Genomic DNA, 17,846 nt, shown 5'->3' with positions numbered 1-17,846 from the left:
TGCCTATGTAGCCCATATGGTGATGTCGTCCCCGTAGAAGGTGAAGCCGATATCTTCGTGGTTTTGATAAAATGTTTCAGGTTTCTAGCATCGCTGTTTAATTAACAGCGAAGTATTTTCGAACTGAAGAAGAAGTGGCGAAGAAAAAGAAGACTGCATTGCCGCACGCGCAGCGCGTGCTACGCTGGCCAATCCCCCGCCGTGGGTATGTGCCATTAAGCCTGAGGACATCATCATCATTATAATCTACGCTCGTGCAGCGCTTCCAGAACTTCGCACAGACGTTTCCTGAACCTGACCCCAGAAGGCGGCTATCCTGAGCTCGTCTTCTAGTGTCCTTGGCAGCGGCCATCCCAAGATTCCCAAGAAACACCGAGCTGGACACGTGGTCGGCTGCCTAGGCCCCGAGGAGCTGTCGGCATGCCTCGAGGAGGACCAGCCCCGGCAGCACTCGCCAGGCTTGCTTCTCCTGCGCAAGAGGCTCGCGTTCGTCGGCGCCCGCTGTGGACAGGTGAGCCCCACCTTTCATGCGTGAGGGCGACACTTCCACGGGTGAGCCTCAATTTTAAGGCGAAAGCCTTTAATGTCTCATCGTTGTAAGCAGCAGTTGTCGACAGAGAATGTCACGCTTTTCAGTTGGTCGAAACGGTCGTGACGTCACAGTGCGCCAATTTCAAACGGGGCCAATTGTACTTTGGCTAGTAACCATGCAACCAATTGAAGGGACCATATAGTGATGCTCCAAGTAAGTGGGACTGAGCTTAGTTAATTGCTTAATTACCCAATTAGCCTAATTAACTTCTCTAGTCAGGCCATATATATAAATAAAACCTAGTAAGAAATTGGTTGAGCTCGGGAATCGAACCCCGGTCTTCGGAGTGCGAGACGAGCATGCTATCCACTCCGCCATGCCAGCTCGATGGTTTGGAATGAACAAAGGCACGTCTAGTGAATACGGTGTCTTCGCTCACTGCCATCCTCCTCCCTTCCCTTCCGGCGAGGTTTAGGTGTCCACCGAGATATGAGAAATACATTTCCTTTCCTCAAAAACCAATTTACCGACGAGCGAGGCGTAGAACCGAATGGGCGATGGCGTTCTGTGGACTGCCTGGCAGCGTTGCAAGACGCTCTTGCGTTCCACTCTTAGAGGCGAAGCTTAACATCTTAACCACACATCAGTGACCACACTTTAGGTAAAAAAAGTGCACCCCCCCCCCCCCCCTGAATTTTGACGGGTGTCCACCGAGATATGTGAGACAGTTACTGCGTAATTATCTTTCATCAAATACAATTTTCATTTTCTTCATTACGGGCCATCCTCGTCTTTCTTCTTTCACTCCCACTTCCTCCGTTCCTCTACGGTGCGGTTCAGGTGTCCACCGAGATGACAGAGATTTACTGCGCCATTTCCTTTCCTCAAAAACCGTTGCGTTGAAACGGCAAGGCATCGCGCCGAACGGGTGGTGGCGTTCCGTGGACTCCCTGGCAGCGCTACAACACGCTGTCGCGTTCCACTCCTAAAGGCGAAGCTTAAGCTTAAGCTTAATTAGCAGTTAATTAGTATTCAGGCATTAATCAATAATTAACCATTAATTAGTGATTTGTCATCACTTAGTAATTAGTACTCAATTACATGTGACGCCACCAGTGCCACAGAAGCACTGAAAGTGGTGCGGAAAACGCTTTCGCCTCTATGCACTTTAGACAGTCAAAGTGCCCCCTGAATTTTTATATCTATGCCAGCTTCAGCGCTGCCATTCCGACCCCTTAAATCACGACAAAGCTCCCAGTGACCGTGTGTAATATGTGATGGTAACTGAATTCAGAATAATTCACGCATCTGCTATAGTGCTTGAGGAGCCGCAAGAGCCGTTTTATGCATCAAGGTTGGGATTTGCGTTAATATTTCCAAGCCGGTGCCTAGAACCTGTACCTCATGTAGTATATGCTGTGATTTCAAACGAGCATATCGCCCATTTATATGTCATGGATACCACTATTTGCCTACATATGTGGTGAAAACTATTTGGCAGATGGAGCCCCCGCTGCATTTTTTTAACACTCCCTGTAAATATGCGATCCTTTATGTGCAATGGGGCGCCAGTACGCATTACAGTTGCAAATTACCCGGGGCGAACTCTTCGCATTGGGAATAGCCAACGATGTATAGTTCTTTGTGGCGAACATGGGGAGTTTATAATTTTTTTTTGTGTGCTATTTCCATCACTTTCTGGCTAAACCACTAAATAAAATTGGTGAAAACAATGCCGTTTGGAATAACTTCTGTCTCGACAAGAAAACTTCAGGGGCACTGACTGTCTAGAGTGCGTAGAGACGAAGGCGTTTTCCGCACCACTTTCGCTGCTTCTGTGGCACTGGTGGCGTCACATATAATTGAGTACTAATTACTAAGTGATGACACATCACTAATTAAATTGTTAATTACTGATTAATGCCTGAATACTAATCAACTGCTAATTAATTACGCTTAAGCTTCGCCTTTAGGAGTGGACGCGACAGCGTGTTGTAGTGCTGCCAGGCAGTCCACGGAACGCCACCACCCGTTCGGCGCGATGCCTTGCCCTTTGAACGCGACGCTTTTTGAGGAAAGGGAATTACGCAGTAATTCTCTGTCATCTCGGTGGACACCCGAACCGCACCGTACAGGAAGGGAGGAACGCCACCACCCGTTCAGCGTGATACATTGCCCTTTGAACGCAAGGCTTTCTGAGGAAAGGAGATGGCGCAGTAATTCTCTGTCATCTCGGTGGACACCCGAACCGCGCCGTTGAGGAAGGGAGGAAGTTGGAGTTAAAGAAGACAAAGAGGGCCCGTAATGAAGAAAATGAAAATTGTATTTAAGGAAAGGTTTGGTTTGGTTTTATGGGGTTTAACGTCCGAAAGCGACTAAGGCTATGAGAGACGCCGTAGTGGAGGGCTCCGGAAATTTCGACCACCTGGGGTTCTTTAACGTGCGCTGACATCGCACAATACACGGGCCTCTAGAATTTCTCCTCCAAAGAAATTCTAGCCGCCGCGGCCAGGATCGAACCCTCGTCTTTTGGGTCAGCAGCCAAGCACCTTGAGGAAAGGAAATTACGCAGTAACTGTCTCACATATCTCGATGGACAGCCGTCAAAATTCAGGGGGGCACTTTTGTAGCTAAAGTGTGGTCACTGATGTGTGGTTAAGATGTTAAGCTTCGCCTCTAAGAGCGGAACGCGAAAGCGTCTTGCAACGCTGCCAGGGAGTCCATAGAACGCCATCGCCCATTCGGTTCAACGCCTCGCTCGTCGGTTAATTGGTTTTTGAGGAAAGGAAATGTATCTGTCTATCATATCTCGGTGGGCACCTAAACCTCGCCGGAAGGGAAGGGAGGAGGATGTGAGTGAGCGAAGACACCGTATTCACTATACGCGCCTTTGTTCATTCCAAACCATCGAGCTGGCATGGCGGAGACCCGACGACCCCGGGCAAGTATTTGGGCGTTCCGCTCGATGCTTATCGCGATAGCGAGGAGTATTGGAAAGAGCAAACTAAAGACGCACTTGACCGAGCTGGTTAATGGAAAGGCACCAGCCTTTCAATTTTCGCAAGAGCTACAGTCTGCAATCTTTTTTTTATTAGCAAACTCTGGTATGTGATGCAGGTTTTGCATTGGTCGCGTGTGAACGTTCAGAAGCTACACAGGATTTTTGCAGTTTTCATATGGGCGTCCGAATGGGAACGTTGTAGCAGAACGAACCTGTTCCGGCGGGTAAAAGACGGGGGGCTAGGGCTAGGGCACCTCTTTTTAAGGCAGCTGGTGAACCGTTTTTTGTTTTTTCGCGACGTCACAGACCCGTTCTTGCGCACCGTATGCCAAGTGAAGCTGCGGCGATTGCTGCCGGAGTTTGTGGTATCCACAGAAGAGCTCTCTGGTGGAACTTTTGGTTACTACAAAGAGATTGTAGCAAGCGTTCGGTTTCTTTTGGCACGTTTTTCCACCGATTATTTGTGGAAAAGTAAAAGGAAAAAGTTGTACAATGATCTTTGTGATATTGTTTTCCCAGAGCCCATGTACAGGGCCTTGTACAGTGAAGGCCCGGGAGGGGATGTTTTAAAAAGGGTGAAGAAAATGCAGGTGCCACCAGGAGTAAAGACTTTCTTTTTTAAGTTACACACCGGGACGTTACCAGTTAAAAAGTTTCTAGAGGGAAAGGATTTCTTTTTACCGTGGGGATCGAACTGCTTAATTTGTAAACAGCCTGAAACAATAGACCATGTTTTTTTTTGCATTGCTGGGAAGGGGTTTATTTTTGGGACGTGTTACAAAGGACCATAAAGAAAGAGCTACCACTTGACGCGCACGGAATTCGCTATTTAAGCACTGATAATGAGGATGGGGCACCTTTTGATCTCATAATGCTCTTGGGCCTCCACTGTATATGGCGCTCCAGAATGGCAGGCTACCATTGTGACAAAGACGCACGACCGGCCCGAATTTATTTTCGGGAAGGCATGGACTGGTTTCTTGCAATCTAAAAAGCAGCTGCGGAGCCTCCCGAGTGGCTCTCATGACTAGAGCCGTTGTGTATGTTGCGGGAATTTTAAGCTGACGAAGCCAGTCTCGTGCTGGCTGACCACGACAGTGTCGTATGTATATAGCGTTATGTGTATTTTTGTTGTGCAATGTCATGAGCCAAAGCCAGGCAATAAAGAAAAAAAAAAGCTGGCATGGCGGAGTGGGTAGCATGCTCGTCTCGCGCGCCGAAGACCGGGGTTCGATTCCCGAGCTCGACCAATTTCCTACTCGGTTTTATTTATTTATATGGCCTGACTAGAAAAGTTAATTAGGCTAATTGGGTAATTAAGCGATTAACTAAGCTTAGTCCCATTTACTTGGAGCATCACTATACGTTCCCTTCAATTGGTTGTATGGTTACTAGCCAAAGTACAATTGGCCCCGTTTGAAATTCGCGCACTGTGACGTCACGACCGTTTCGACCAATTGAAAAGCGTGACATTTCTGTCGACAACTGCTGCTTACAACGATGAGACATTAAAGGCTTCCGCCTTAAAATGTGCGAATTTAGGTACCGGATTTTCCATGATTGTTTTCGGTACCCTCCATTACCGATAGTCACGTATTTTTTTATAACCTGTGCTATGAGCAGCTATGCTCTTAAATGACATGTCATGTACAGAGGGCAATATGCTTGCCTAGAACACATTCTGGGCATGTTTCGGGTTGGACACGCGATAGCTAACGATAATATTTGGCTAAAAATTGTGTGAATCTAAGTATGTGCAGTTAAACTCGTAGTATTTCATTGTAATTATTTGCCTTCCTATTCGCAGCGGCTTTGGGAGCTGTGGAACACAGTCTGGTTTTTCTAGACGTGTTTTGCCTCTGTACGGTATGACATATAGGGTGTTACACGTAACTTGAACCAAGGAATTAAAAAAAGCGGTAAACCGCATCCCGCTGAAACCAACGATACATTGTTTGTCATCGTGTGGCGCCCCTCAGATTATTTCTTTAATTGCGCTTAAATAGTCAATTAACTAAGATGAATTATGCAAATTTTCAAATATTCGTTTTAGTGCCAAGTCTGTTACGTTAGGTTGTAGAGCAGGTTTATAAACAACCGATCCAGTTTATTGCAGCATCGTATCTCCTACGGAGTCCTTTTTTCCGGCATTTAAAGAAAGCCCGCGAAATATGAAGTGAGCAGCCGCCGCTCTTAGCAGCGGCTTCACAGTGCATTAGCATTTTCCGCAGCGGCCGTTCACTGCGCCACGGTCAGTGGGCACGCTCCGTTTGCTCGAAACGCCGTTGAGAGCGCTGCAATTTGGTAGCGCACGAGCGTAGTCACGTGGTAGTTTTTCATATTTCGCGGGCTTTCTTTAAATGCCGGAAAAAAAGGACCCCGTAGGAGATACGATGCTGCAATAAACTGGATCGGTTGTTTATAAACCTGCTCTATAACCTAACGTAACGGTCTCGGCACTAAAATGAATATTTGAATAATTTGCATAATTCAACTTAGGTAATTAACTAATTAAGCGCAATTAAAAAAATATTCTGAGGAGCGCCACATCATGGCAAACAATGTATCGTTGGTTTCAGCGGGCTGCGGTTTACTGCTTTTTTTAAATCCTTGGTTCAAGTTACGTGAAACACCCTGTATACTATAGGCCGCAAAAGATTACCGGATGCTAGCGTGCTGGAAAAATTGACACAGTTACGCAGTGCAGTCGCCTGAAATTCGTCATGACTTGACAGGACATTACATGCTCTATCGGCTGGGAACAATACCACGCGACTGGGTCGCGAGGCAGAGGTACAGTTTTTTTTTCCCCGAGAGCATGGGTGCCGTAAATTCTGCTGCCGAATGTATGTATCGCGCATTTGCGTTCGACTTGCAAGCAAACTGTAGGCTTCTCATATAAGCGACTACCATGAAGACCGATCCATGAATCCCTGTTATGCTTCTTTTGTTCACTTATAGACGCACATTTTTTCGGTATAGCCGTATTTTCGAGAGCCACGCTAAATATGAGTCACCCACGCAAAACCTGTGGCTCGTTTGTCTCGGGTTTTTGTAAGAGGTGTTCATACTGGTTCTATTATTAAGCGTCCTAGAAATTCCTGCGCAATAAACGTGTGTCCTTGAGAGAGTTATGTGTAATGTGAGTGAAATAAGCGTGTAATAATTTTATTCGGGCAATTAATGTGTACACAGTCCCGCAACTCTTAAAGGTATGTAGAATCCCGGCTATGATTTTACGAAGCATGCTTCGGGGTTCAAACTCTTGTCCCACCGTACACAACGAAAATTACGATGCACTTGTTGCATACGTTTACACATGCCGATGATGAGCACTTGTAAGAAACTAAGAAACGGTCATACCTTTTTTACTGAATGTGTGAGAAAGTTTCAAACACCGAAGCGTGCTGCGTGATATTTTGGCAGCACCAGTGCGTTTTGGAAGCAAGCACTTTCATGTTAGCTATGTCTTATATTTAACGTGTTGCTGGTAAAAAAAAAAAATGCTAGCGAAAGAAATGCAAGAGTCGGGTTCTGTTTTCGGGACTATATCGTAGATGAGGCCAGAATATGCAGTAGCAGATGTGCCCTACGTTATCGTTAACTAAACAGCTTTATTTTCTTTGCTTTGGCTCCGAAGTTGCAGCAGGGAACAAACCACTGCGTATATCAAGTATTCACCGTTTTTCGTAATTGCCGGGGCTACGGGAAAGATCATACGCGAATGTCCTTGGCCCCAGGACGAAGCCAAGCTGCACCCTGCGGTGATGTTGTCCAACCTGCTCGCGTGCGTGGGATCCACCCGCAAATACACTCGCATCGCCGACCAGCGCCTTTCGCTGGCGTGTCTCTCCTGCCATGCACAGCTGAGCGAGGAAAAGAGTGGTGAGTGCAGTCGCAACCAGGCGCCGCATTTCGTAACGTTTCATTTCGTTCTCCGTTTATCTGGTCCCCTGTCGTTAGTCGCTGGTCCTGGTGACATAGGCCGTGGTATAGACCGTTTACAGAGAGCAGTTTGCTCTGTCCACTACAGGTGGCGCCGCTAGGAGGTCCGCCACTTCTGGCCTTCGAAGCCGGCATCAGCAGCATCGGCGCGCAGTGCGATACGCTGCTGCGCAGCTTTTGTACGAATGTCAAGTGACTTAAAGAACCCGGCTATGATATGGATGTCATGCGTAATGTTGAATTAATATTTAGGGCTAATGATATCCCTGGTAATGCGCCGGAAAAGTAGACGCGCTTGTTACATATGGGAAACCGCGGCACGATTGTCGCCGTTTTTGGAGGAGCTGTCTGGCTAGTTCGTGCTGCTTTCAAGGAGAACAGAACGTTAATGTGTTGTTCCACGAAAAGAATAGACATATCACAAACATCTCACGCCAGTTTATTTCAGCGGGAATGGCAGAACGAGCGTACATGCCTGTAACTTTCACACCTTCGACAAATACTAATCCAATATATCGAATGATCGGTGCTTTTTTAGACCTCTGCAATAAGTGTTTCCTTGGCGTAGGCACAGTGCTCACTAAACTTTCGTGTGTACTTACGCTAGCACGGTGGAAGCGGCAACTGAGCTTTTGCAAAAGTCCTCAAAGGAGGCGCTTCAACATGCAATTCTGTCGCCCAGTGCAAAGCTCTACAGAAGTGCGCTAATGCACAGGACAGCGGTGAAATTTATCATTACAGGACTACAAATATTCCAGCTTATTCCGGCTGCTTACATCTGCGGGTGCTGAACTCCGTGCAGTTCAGCACTTAGCAAGAGAGCACGGTCGAACGTCGCGGAGCTTCTGAAGGGGTCCTTGAAAAAGATCCATACTCTTCCCTGGGAAGCCGGAATATTAATGGAGGATAAAGTAAATATCTAGACAATCGACCGGCGATCAAACGTACGCGGACGTTCGGCTGTAAGACGCGTGCATAGTGCTGAGCAGCGAACCTTCTTGATAGCTGTGAACACATATTCCTCCATTCGGCAAAAATGTCGAGCTCTAAAAAGCACGCTTTCAGGCATTGGCCTGCTTTTAATCTGCAGTTCGACAACAAGTTATGCGGTCCACAAATATCGTTACGTGGTGTATTGATTGAATAAATATGAATACGCAGGTAGCTGACCGAGGTCTGTTGACACATTCGAGCCTATGTGGGCAGTCTGAAGGAGACGAGTAAACCAGCTGGTTGAAGCAAACATTTTCCAGCACCAACACGTTCTATGCACACTCACACGAAATTTTTGTGCCGTCAGGCAGCTCGTTATCCGCAGCGAGAGCAGGAGAAGCGTCCTGCAGCCGGGCACCAGCGCGCCGGCAGCCGTCGAAACGAGAAGGCCCGAAGGCCGGCGATGGCGGAACGATCATGTGACCAAATATGGCGGCGCCCATGCTCCCGCGCTGTAAAGCATCTATAAGGCGTCAGTCTGGGCGTGGCAGAAACATGTCCACGATGCTATTATTTGCACAGACGCATTCCGTGGTCATGCCCTACTCACGGTCTGGCGCTGACGCCGACGAATGACTGAGAACGACGACCGGTTTCACGCGACTAAGGAGGTTTATCGGCGTTATTTCCGTGTCGGTAGAGAAACTGTGCGATAGCTGACGGACGAAATTGCTATCCCTGTGACTCAGCTGTACTGGATCCGGTGGCGCTCCGACCAGACAAGCCATGTCTGTGACTGGTCATCTTCTTCCCAATCCGCTGCTGCTTTCATCACGTAAGGAGTCATGGCGAAGTGAACCGAAAGCGAGGGCATGTGCGTATGTCGACATGGCAATGAGCAGCCTAAACCTGGCATTACCAGGAGCGTTCAACGTTTCTTCTGGAAGTCAAAAGAACGTTCGGCAGCATGCTTGTATGAGCCATGAATACTCTGAGTGTCTAATGAGCTGAACACGATGATTGCTACTGCAGTAGAAAGCGTTGCAACTTCCTCCCATGGTAAAACAGCGCGGAAAAAACACGAGGACGGAACAAACACGACAACACGAGCGCTGTTTTTCCGCGCTGTTTTACCATGGATAGTAATAACCAACTTGCCCACCTTTCTGTACTTCCTCCCATCATGTGATATCTTGAAAAATTAAGTGCGGTAACAAAAGACGGTAATTACCCTCCGGATTGCAACAGCGTACTCTGTAGTGCAGCGGAACGCGGTGGACGAAAACACAATATAACTGCTGTGATCTGTACTGACAGTGGGGGATACGTGTGAGTGTTTCAATGCCAGATCGACTCAGCTTTAAACGCAGGCAAAAAAAAACCAACACTCTGGTCCTAAAGTTCCTAACGCTTTTATCGACTACCGCTGTGCACTCCACCTACCAATAATGAAAATAGTTAAGAAAACCAAAGCATCTCGTATAAACAGCAAAGACATATACCGCGAAGCAGGCTTAATGAACCTGGTTTGTGCTTCAATTGTCTAAGGAAGCTCTAATTGCAAGAAGCCGTCCTTAAAACGAGACGTCCGCAGTGTGGAGTTTCAGTGTTATGTTACAGGGCCTTCCACTGCAAGGGCCGTATTTTGTACACTTCACTGCAATTTAGCGGGGTTTCACAGATCAGGGCGGAGACGCACTTCATGAACGCCATACACCACTCCTCTCAGCGAGGCCAGCGTGCATGCGGCTGAAAAACCCACAGGCACACCATACACACTGAGCCACTCCGAATACGTACGGTGTGCCTGTACTGTGTGGCTGTTACGAGACCGAACCCATTCGGCGCATTTTTAAAACTGTGGTAGATCATGTACTATCGGGGACCAATTCTTCCTTCATCTGTTCGGCACGCCTGTTTTTCTGGTGTGGTGTGCCATTCATCTTAGTGAATAGCAAGCACAACTAAAGGCAGTAGCATAGCATCCTTAAATCTGCTGACCTGACTGTTGAAGCTACCTTGCAGCAGGTGTGCGCAAAACTTCCGTAAGAAAACAGAATGAAGCGATGGTCTTTTTAATTCCTTACAGGTTCATGTGGCAATAGGTTCGTTCGGGGTCGAGGTAGATGCATTCAACAGACTGCATCTGACGTGAAGCTAATGTTAATATCTAAGCACTGCAATTTCTTACGGTCTGGTGATTCTTAAGCGACAGTTAGGGCCCTCCGATGCCGTTTAAAAACGGATAAAAGTTATTTCGCACATTCAGTGAGCTTCATATTAGGGTCCTCTTTAAAAACAGTCCAATAACCGGCTATCTATAATTAAAGTTGAACAAGGACGTAATGATCAAACTGAACGAAGGTTGTGACGAAAGCAGATGGCACTAAGCGAAAGGTGATGAAAAACTACAAACGAAGACTGCGGGATCTCCTGAATGAATTCAGGAACCGACGCACAGGTCACGATGTACCTGCCGAGCACTCCAAGTCTGCCAAATACAATATATATTTGGCCGAGGCGTGTGCAGTCGCTCAAGAAAGGAACAAGAAGTCACGGCGCTATCTCGAATTAGTGACTATTCAGACGACAGCGCATGCGCTTAATCGCAGTGACGGAAATTTGCCTGCAATCTACGCATGTTGCCTGGGTTCGTTCATGCACCGTATATAAAAAGCGACGCTATTATGCTTTGCCTCACTGCGAGAAAACAAAAACGTTTTTTCGCCACTTTACTTTCGGTCGGCGCCATCTATACGTCATGTACCGTCGCGACGGAAAGAAACGCGAACAACGCGGCGCCTATGCGGTTCGCTGTTCGAACTTTTCTTTATCGCTTTTTTACGGGTGGTAAGCAAAAAACGTTAAAGTCGTCCCGGAATCATGGACGACACTACCATCTTTTTTCTAACCCCGAAGTGAAAGCGTGATGATAAGAAATGCAAACGGCGGAATTCCTAGGCTCCGATTTGTTTGCATTTCTTTTCAGTGCCCCTGTACCATCCCGATCAGACAGGATTTCGTTAGACCTTTGACTTCCACTAAATAAAGGTCGGGTTAGGCAAAATTCTAGGGCGGTCATAAACTGTCCAAGGTCAATACGATGCGAAGTCAACTCACGCATAAACATGCCGTATTGTGGAATTATGGCATTTAAAGTTTTTAAAGTAAAAGCAAGAATTACCGAAGTGTACCTCGAGGCTCAAACCTTCAAGAATATTCCTGGGTAGTTGTATGTGTGCATGCAGCCCTCTCTTTTTTATTATGAACATGCCCTGCATAATCGCGCTAAGGAATACACGAATAAAGCGTGATGCTCCACTTCTCATGTAAAAAGGCTCTTCCCTGCACCATTAGCGTTGCTGTTGTACAGCCTTGCACCTGCAGTCTTTTAGACTGCAATATCAGCGTCCAGAAAAGTGCAAATGATTCTTCATTCTCAAAAATGGAGGAGGCCAGCAGCATATCGAATAGTAAGCGTTTTTATTTTTTCTTGAACACTGCAAATGCAGGTCTGGTGTTTAGGTGGTCCTCCTTATGTCCACCTAAACAGTGCGGAAAGTTTCTTCTCACCTGAGGAGTCCGCTATTAGAACGAATAGCTAACGAATTGTTATTCGCGTCCAAGCATTTCGCTTCGGTGAGTTAAGGACGGCGATTTAGGGATGGATAGCGAATGTTTATGCTCCATTATTTATAAAAATATAATTTTGCGCGAAATGTGCACTATGTATGATTGCGAAAAGTATAACCTCTTAAAGTAGGGTTTCTACTGTAATCATCTCCAGAATGACCTGAAGGTCGTAAGCCATTTTTCCTTGGCATCAACTGTGCATCAGTTTTATCTGCGAACCGCACTTTCGATGCGATCTGAAAAGTTCCCCTTGACTCGAGGACGCTGGCCCTCTGTAATATGACCGCGAACACTTTGCAAACGAAATTATTTATAACACGCGAGCAGATCGACAATTTTCTCACACTAGGCCGGAAGATACCACACGTGGTTGCTCTTACCCTCCCAGTTCCTGTGGAGTGCCTTGCGAGCATATCTCCATTCCAGCTGTCTCCTGTTTCAGGTGCCCCCTAGCCGAAGATCCCGACGTCGACTGCAGCGACGAGGGCACCGACGGCGGCGCCTTGGGTGGGCTCATGCTCGGTCCCGACCAATGGCTTCCAGCATGGCCGCGCTAGGCGCCACCGACCAGCAGCAGCCGCCGCCGTAGGAGCCCACCGACCTCGCCAACGGTAAGCATTGTCGTCGATACACACATGGCAGCTCCTTAAGGGCTAAGGAAAAAGGGCTAAATGGGTTCCAATTTCGCGCTTTTGAGTGCAATTTTTCTAGGTCAAAGAGCTCTGAACCTGTGGGCGGGCACTTGATCTGAAGGATGCGGTTTTACGTCTGACTTGCTGTAGTCAAGGTACCGCCTTTGTCAAACGTATAGAGCCCGTTGGGTTTGCCTTTGGGTCATACAGTGTGGCTCGTTTTGCAGCGTCAGCATACCAGCCCTCATGATAGTGACGAGAACTCTCATCCTCTCTCTTCTAATATACATGACCCCTAAGCGGGGCTCTCCAGCGTTCCTGGAGGTCCGCGACTTAGAAGTAAAGCCCTTGGGCTGTATATATTTGACAAAGGCTATACCAGCACCACCAGTCAGTGTCATCTTCATCGTCATATTGAGCCCAGTGGCGGCCATTGCAGGAGAACCTCTGCCATAAATGCCTTAATTACTGCTGTTCAGAAGGACACCTGTGACTCGGACGTCGTAGGCATTGGCGCAGGGGGGTGAAGGCCCGGGGTTAAAATTCAGGGCCGCATCAATTTTCTACTTGTTAAAAAAATATAACGCGGAGTTGATGGAATTTAACAAAGACGACTGGGTTGCTGGCTGATCTCGTCAAACCGACGTGCTGCCATACACAGACGTACTGTGCTAAGAGCAAAATTACGCCCTCTCACAAGAACTAGTGGTAAGATGGTGTAGTACTCTGCCACCACCTTCCAAAGAAATTTATTGACCAGTTACTGCCCATCCTTTGTCAAAAGCGTACAGCCCAGGGGGTTTCATTCCGGGCCATGATATGTGCAGTGCTATGCATCGCCAGCGTTCCGATTCTCCCGAAGGCGTGAAGAACTCTCGTCCTCACCTCTAGAGGAAACATAGAACTTTTATGGACGCTACAAAGGCCTCACTGCACAGCTTAGGGTCGAACCCCTTGGGCTCATTAATTTTGGACGAAGGCTGCACACATATCGAAATAATGTATATAAAATACGGGTGATTTAGCGTAGATTTAGCGTGCGAATTAGGAGCACATCGGTTCCGGTATTGGTTTGAGGATTGGTTTTCAAAGGTCAAGCCGACTTCAGTCAAAGATCGGCGAAATCTGTGAGTTGGAGCCTTAGTGCTTGCGCAGTGATAAATTATGCGGCCGCTTACGCACCTTAAGAGGGCACTGCGATAGCGGTGTGTTCTGGATCCAATGCTCACGTATGGAAGTTGATGAAGACGACGGCATCCAAAGCGCAGTGGGTGAGAGACTGCATGGCAGTTAAGCAAGCGGAACGTCCGGCTGCTGCGATGGCGTAGTGGTCGAATGCAATGGGCCACAGAGCCTATCTATTCGCTCTGCCACGAGTTCGAAAGACACTCGCGGCTCTGGAGTGTTTCTTTTTAGTTTAGGTGAAACAGGCTTCAGTCAAAGCTCGGTGAAAGCAGTGAGAGGTAGGCTAAAGAACTTAACTCCAAGCCACTAGCTTGGGCTTAGATCATGTGAGCGCCAGTATTAGCTGAAAAGTGCTGTTTCATCGCTAAAATTTTTAATATACAATTTCAGACCTTTTAACACATTAAGTTCGCCCGGATTTCTACGTAATCCATGTTCAAGTGCTTCGCTTACGAGCAAAACGATACTTTTATTTTCTAGCCCTCAGGAAGCGCACCACCGTCTTACAGTAACAGCTAAGTCGCACGCTGGCTATGTAATGCTAGAGAGGGCATCCAGAGTGTAGCTTCAACTGCGTCCACCGAATGCATCCGCAGGGCGTGTCCGGGACACTACGCTCTGTGCGGCCACGCTGTACAAGCGGGCCACCAGCGTGCGCTTGGCGGAGCGGCGGCTGCCATCGGAGGTCGGTGGCTGCGTGATCGGTTGCGGCCCGATGCCCACCGTGCCAGGTGCTCGGATTTCGGCGAGGGGGGCATGGGGACCTCCTCGGCTGGCTGCTCGGCGCTGCACTTGGAGAGCTTACGGCGAGTGAGGGCTGCGATGGTTTCCAGCGAGACCTTGTGCTTGATGCCGTGCTCCGGCGTGCGCTCAGAAGGACCAGACAGGGCGCCTCGGGAACAGCTCGCCCAGGGGTGGGGGACTCAATGTGACTGCACGATTTTTATTTTGTAGTTACTTGTTTATAAAGGAAGGTGATAGTTTCAAGCAGCGCCTTCGTGGTTTACGGCATTATTTTTAGTTTCGCTCATTGTGCCTTGTGCCTGCCTGAGCATGCGCTTTATAAGCTTACTACTTCAACGCAGTATTCTTCCTAACGAGAAAGAAGCCCTGCTACCTAATGGCACTTTTTACCGCTGAATGCGAGTGAAGGACGTGAGGGACGCATATTTTGCTCAGCGAGTGCCTTTCTTCCACAACGCAAAGCAAGAACCGCCTCTTATCTTAACAGAAAGCAGCTGATATGAGCGGCAGAATTTGAAGAATGTGCAGCCCCGTTGGCTCGATGTAGCCAGAAGTCGTGAACGGCATGCGGTACTATTGTGTTGACTGAGGAAATCTAGTTTATGTCCAAGAAGTCCTACCAATTGAGCTACAGTCGGGTTAGGGGGCTTGTGCCAAGCACGCACAGTGGCGGAGGTTTGCGTCTTCGCTCGCTGCATTGTATTTGATGTCTTCGTGTACAATGGACGCAGGCAAGCGAATTCGATGTTACGTGTCCTTGATCGAACGGCAATGTGAAAAGGCTGGAATCAGGCTTGGCATATCACTGCGCGTTCGGTGTATAAATATAGCACCTTGTGCGGGGCGTGCATGACTACTGCGCCCGCTCTTGTGGCGCCATTGGTGTTACATCTTTGAGGCGGCATTCAGTGCTCGGTCATCCCTTCAATGGCGAAACTTTAAACCTTTCTACTCTTTGTAGCTGCATAATACATGCCCCAATACGCCGCCTTTCGTATAATTGTAAGATCAGCGCGAAGAGGCGCGGTACCGGCAACCTTTTTGATGACCCATAAAAATTGTTATAAATCAGAAAGAGGAAACCCAGTGAAAAAAATGACATTAGTTACGACTGCTCCATTTTAAAGATCATTATGCTCGTTCAATCTTTCTCGTAGCATGAACAAAGTTCTTCAGGCCAGGTCACTGTGGCGTAGCGGCGACATGCACAATGAAGCAATGCCCCCTAGATAGAAAAGGCGTGAATATTTCCTCCTCTCCACACGACCGACGTCACACGGGTGGTCGGCGCCATATATGCAATTTCAGCGAGCATCTATTTTGAGTCAGTGACGCTTACACCTCAGCTAAAGTAATTCAGTTAACTACCGCAATGTGGGGGCCGAAATCGTAGTCATAGCTGCTCACATCAAGGTTTCAGCTGTCATTTAATGGAAAGCTCGAATAGCTCACATCATATTAAAAGCATGCTTGGTTGAACTACCGGGATGTTGTTCGGCAAGTCAAAGAACACCGCGTGCACCCTAACGCGCCCTTGCACCCGAAGGAGCTGCAACACTCTTGCACCTGCGCACCTTTGAAGGGTCCATGGGTGCATTAAAGGTGCTAACGTGCTCAGTGCACCCTTTGCCAAAAAAATGTGAAAAAATAAGGGTGTGGAAAGGTTGCAGCCATGAGCGCTAAGCGTTTAAGGGTGCAAAATTTTACAGTGCACAAGCTGCCAAAAAGTACTATGGGCAAGCTTCGTCGGGACATCTTTCCCTATGTGCGACGTTCACTCTTATTTCTTAATCGGACCACTGTCCAGGCCAGTACATGCGTTCCTTGTCTAGGGGGAATTGAATGAAGCCAGGACAATGCAGACGCGAAGAAACGCTTGATAGAACTCTGATGAACTTAGTGATGAAAATTCTCGGCTTGGCTCTGTAGGTATGCATGGCCTATATTTAGTAGCTAAAAATCATAAGTCATCGGGAACCGCTGATGTAAGCGTAGAATCGGTTGCTCGCAGTTCAGACGACCGTCCGGGGAAAAAAAAGTTTGTGCATGGAGTAACATATGGACTACTTATCCTGTACCAGTGTGAGTTCCAATTCCGCCTTTTCGGCGGGCATCGAAGATCTCTTTGAAGAACACTTGAGTTGGACCCTGCATATTAATAAGATTCATGCCAGCATATCAAGGTCACTCTGTGTACTATATAAAATTGGAGACCTTGTTCCGAAATGGCTGAAGTGGCAAATATATTATACCCTAATTCAGTCACATCTTCATTGTTTACTTGTTTGGCGATCTAAAACGAAAACTAACCTCACGAGGCTGATAACGTTGCAGAAAAAATCAATACGATATGTCGAAAACCTTGCATACAATGATCATACAGGTTTGTACTTCTCAAAGCAATTCATTCTGAAAGTGAACGAATTATTTGAGTTGAAATTGCTTTCTTATGTGTTTAATGATTTCAAACATCATCCCACTAAATATGTTCAATTAAACTGTATTAGTGACGCGCCTTATAAATTAAGGCACGTCAGTTACAGAGTATCACTCGTAAGGACTAACTATGGAACCGAAATGCTTTCATATTTAATTCCCAGTCTTCTAAGTAAACACACACAGGCCATAGAAATTATTCAGAAATCTGTTTCCCAAAAGTCATTCAAAATAAATGCTAAAGCTTACCTCCTTTCTCGTCCGAATGATTAAAGGATTGTTCCCGCAGAAATTCTTGATTTCCCTGTTGTTCCATTAACTCTGCGAATTCTCTTGTTTTGCTTATTCTTATGCGCCTTGTACATATTTACTTTATAATTATGTCATTGCAAAAGTATGCACCTTCCTCCAATTTTTACCTTGTACAATTATGTGTTTTTATTTTGTAATGAAAAAGGTATGAAGATCTCGCTTATTTTCTGCTTGTCCTGAGCACTGTGTCGGGTGCTTGGGCCCCGTCAGGCAGATTGCATCTGCCTTTTGCCCTTGTATCCGAGACCTTGTTGTCTGAAATAAAAGATCTATCTATCTATCTATATATATATGAGAAAGAAGCCAACAGCCACAGAAACCAACGGACACAGGGGATTTTTTTTTTATTTTGTGGTGTTGATCAATTTAGAATAATACTGCATATGTTATCACTTAAAGCTAATTGATAAGAAAAGCAGAAGAAAAAACAGCCATATGCCGCCGGTGGGATCCGAACCCACGACCTCCGAATTTCGCGTCCGGTGCTCTACCT

The 17,846-nt window shown here is 47.1% G+C and overlaps 1 non-coding gene and 1 pseudogene across 1 annotated transcript in view; one reads left to right on the top strand and one right to left on the bottom strand.

Moving 5' to 3' along the window:
- The first annotated feature begins 420 nt into the window (after positions 1–420).
- The window catches only part of LOC149355155 (uncharacterized), a 57,827-nt pseudogene continuing 40,401 nt past the window's right edge, over positions 421–17,846 (top strand).
- The window catches only part of TRNAS-CGA (transfer RNA serine (anticodon CGA)), a 72-nt gene continuing 15 nt past the window's right edge, over positions 17,790–17,846 (bottom strand). The window contains exon 1 of the tRNA in view: positions 17,790–17,846. This exon is cut by the window's right edge and continues 15 nt beyond it. This is a non-coding gene — a tRNA (tRNA-Ser).

This window comes from Amblyomma mixtum, chromosome 3 (genome assembly GCF_055824585.1).
Source record: "Amblyomma mixtum isolate Tamu chromosome 3, ASM5582458v1, whole genome shotgun sequence".
Classification (NCBI taxonomy): Eukaryota; Metazoa; Arthropoda; class Arachnida; order Ixodida; family Ixodidae; genus Amblyomma; species Amblyomma mixtum.
This window is presented reverse-complemented; position numbering and strand designations above follow the sequence as displayed.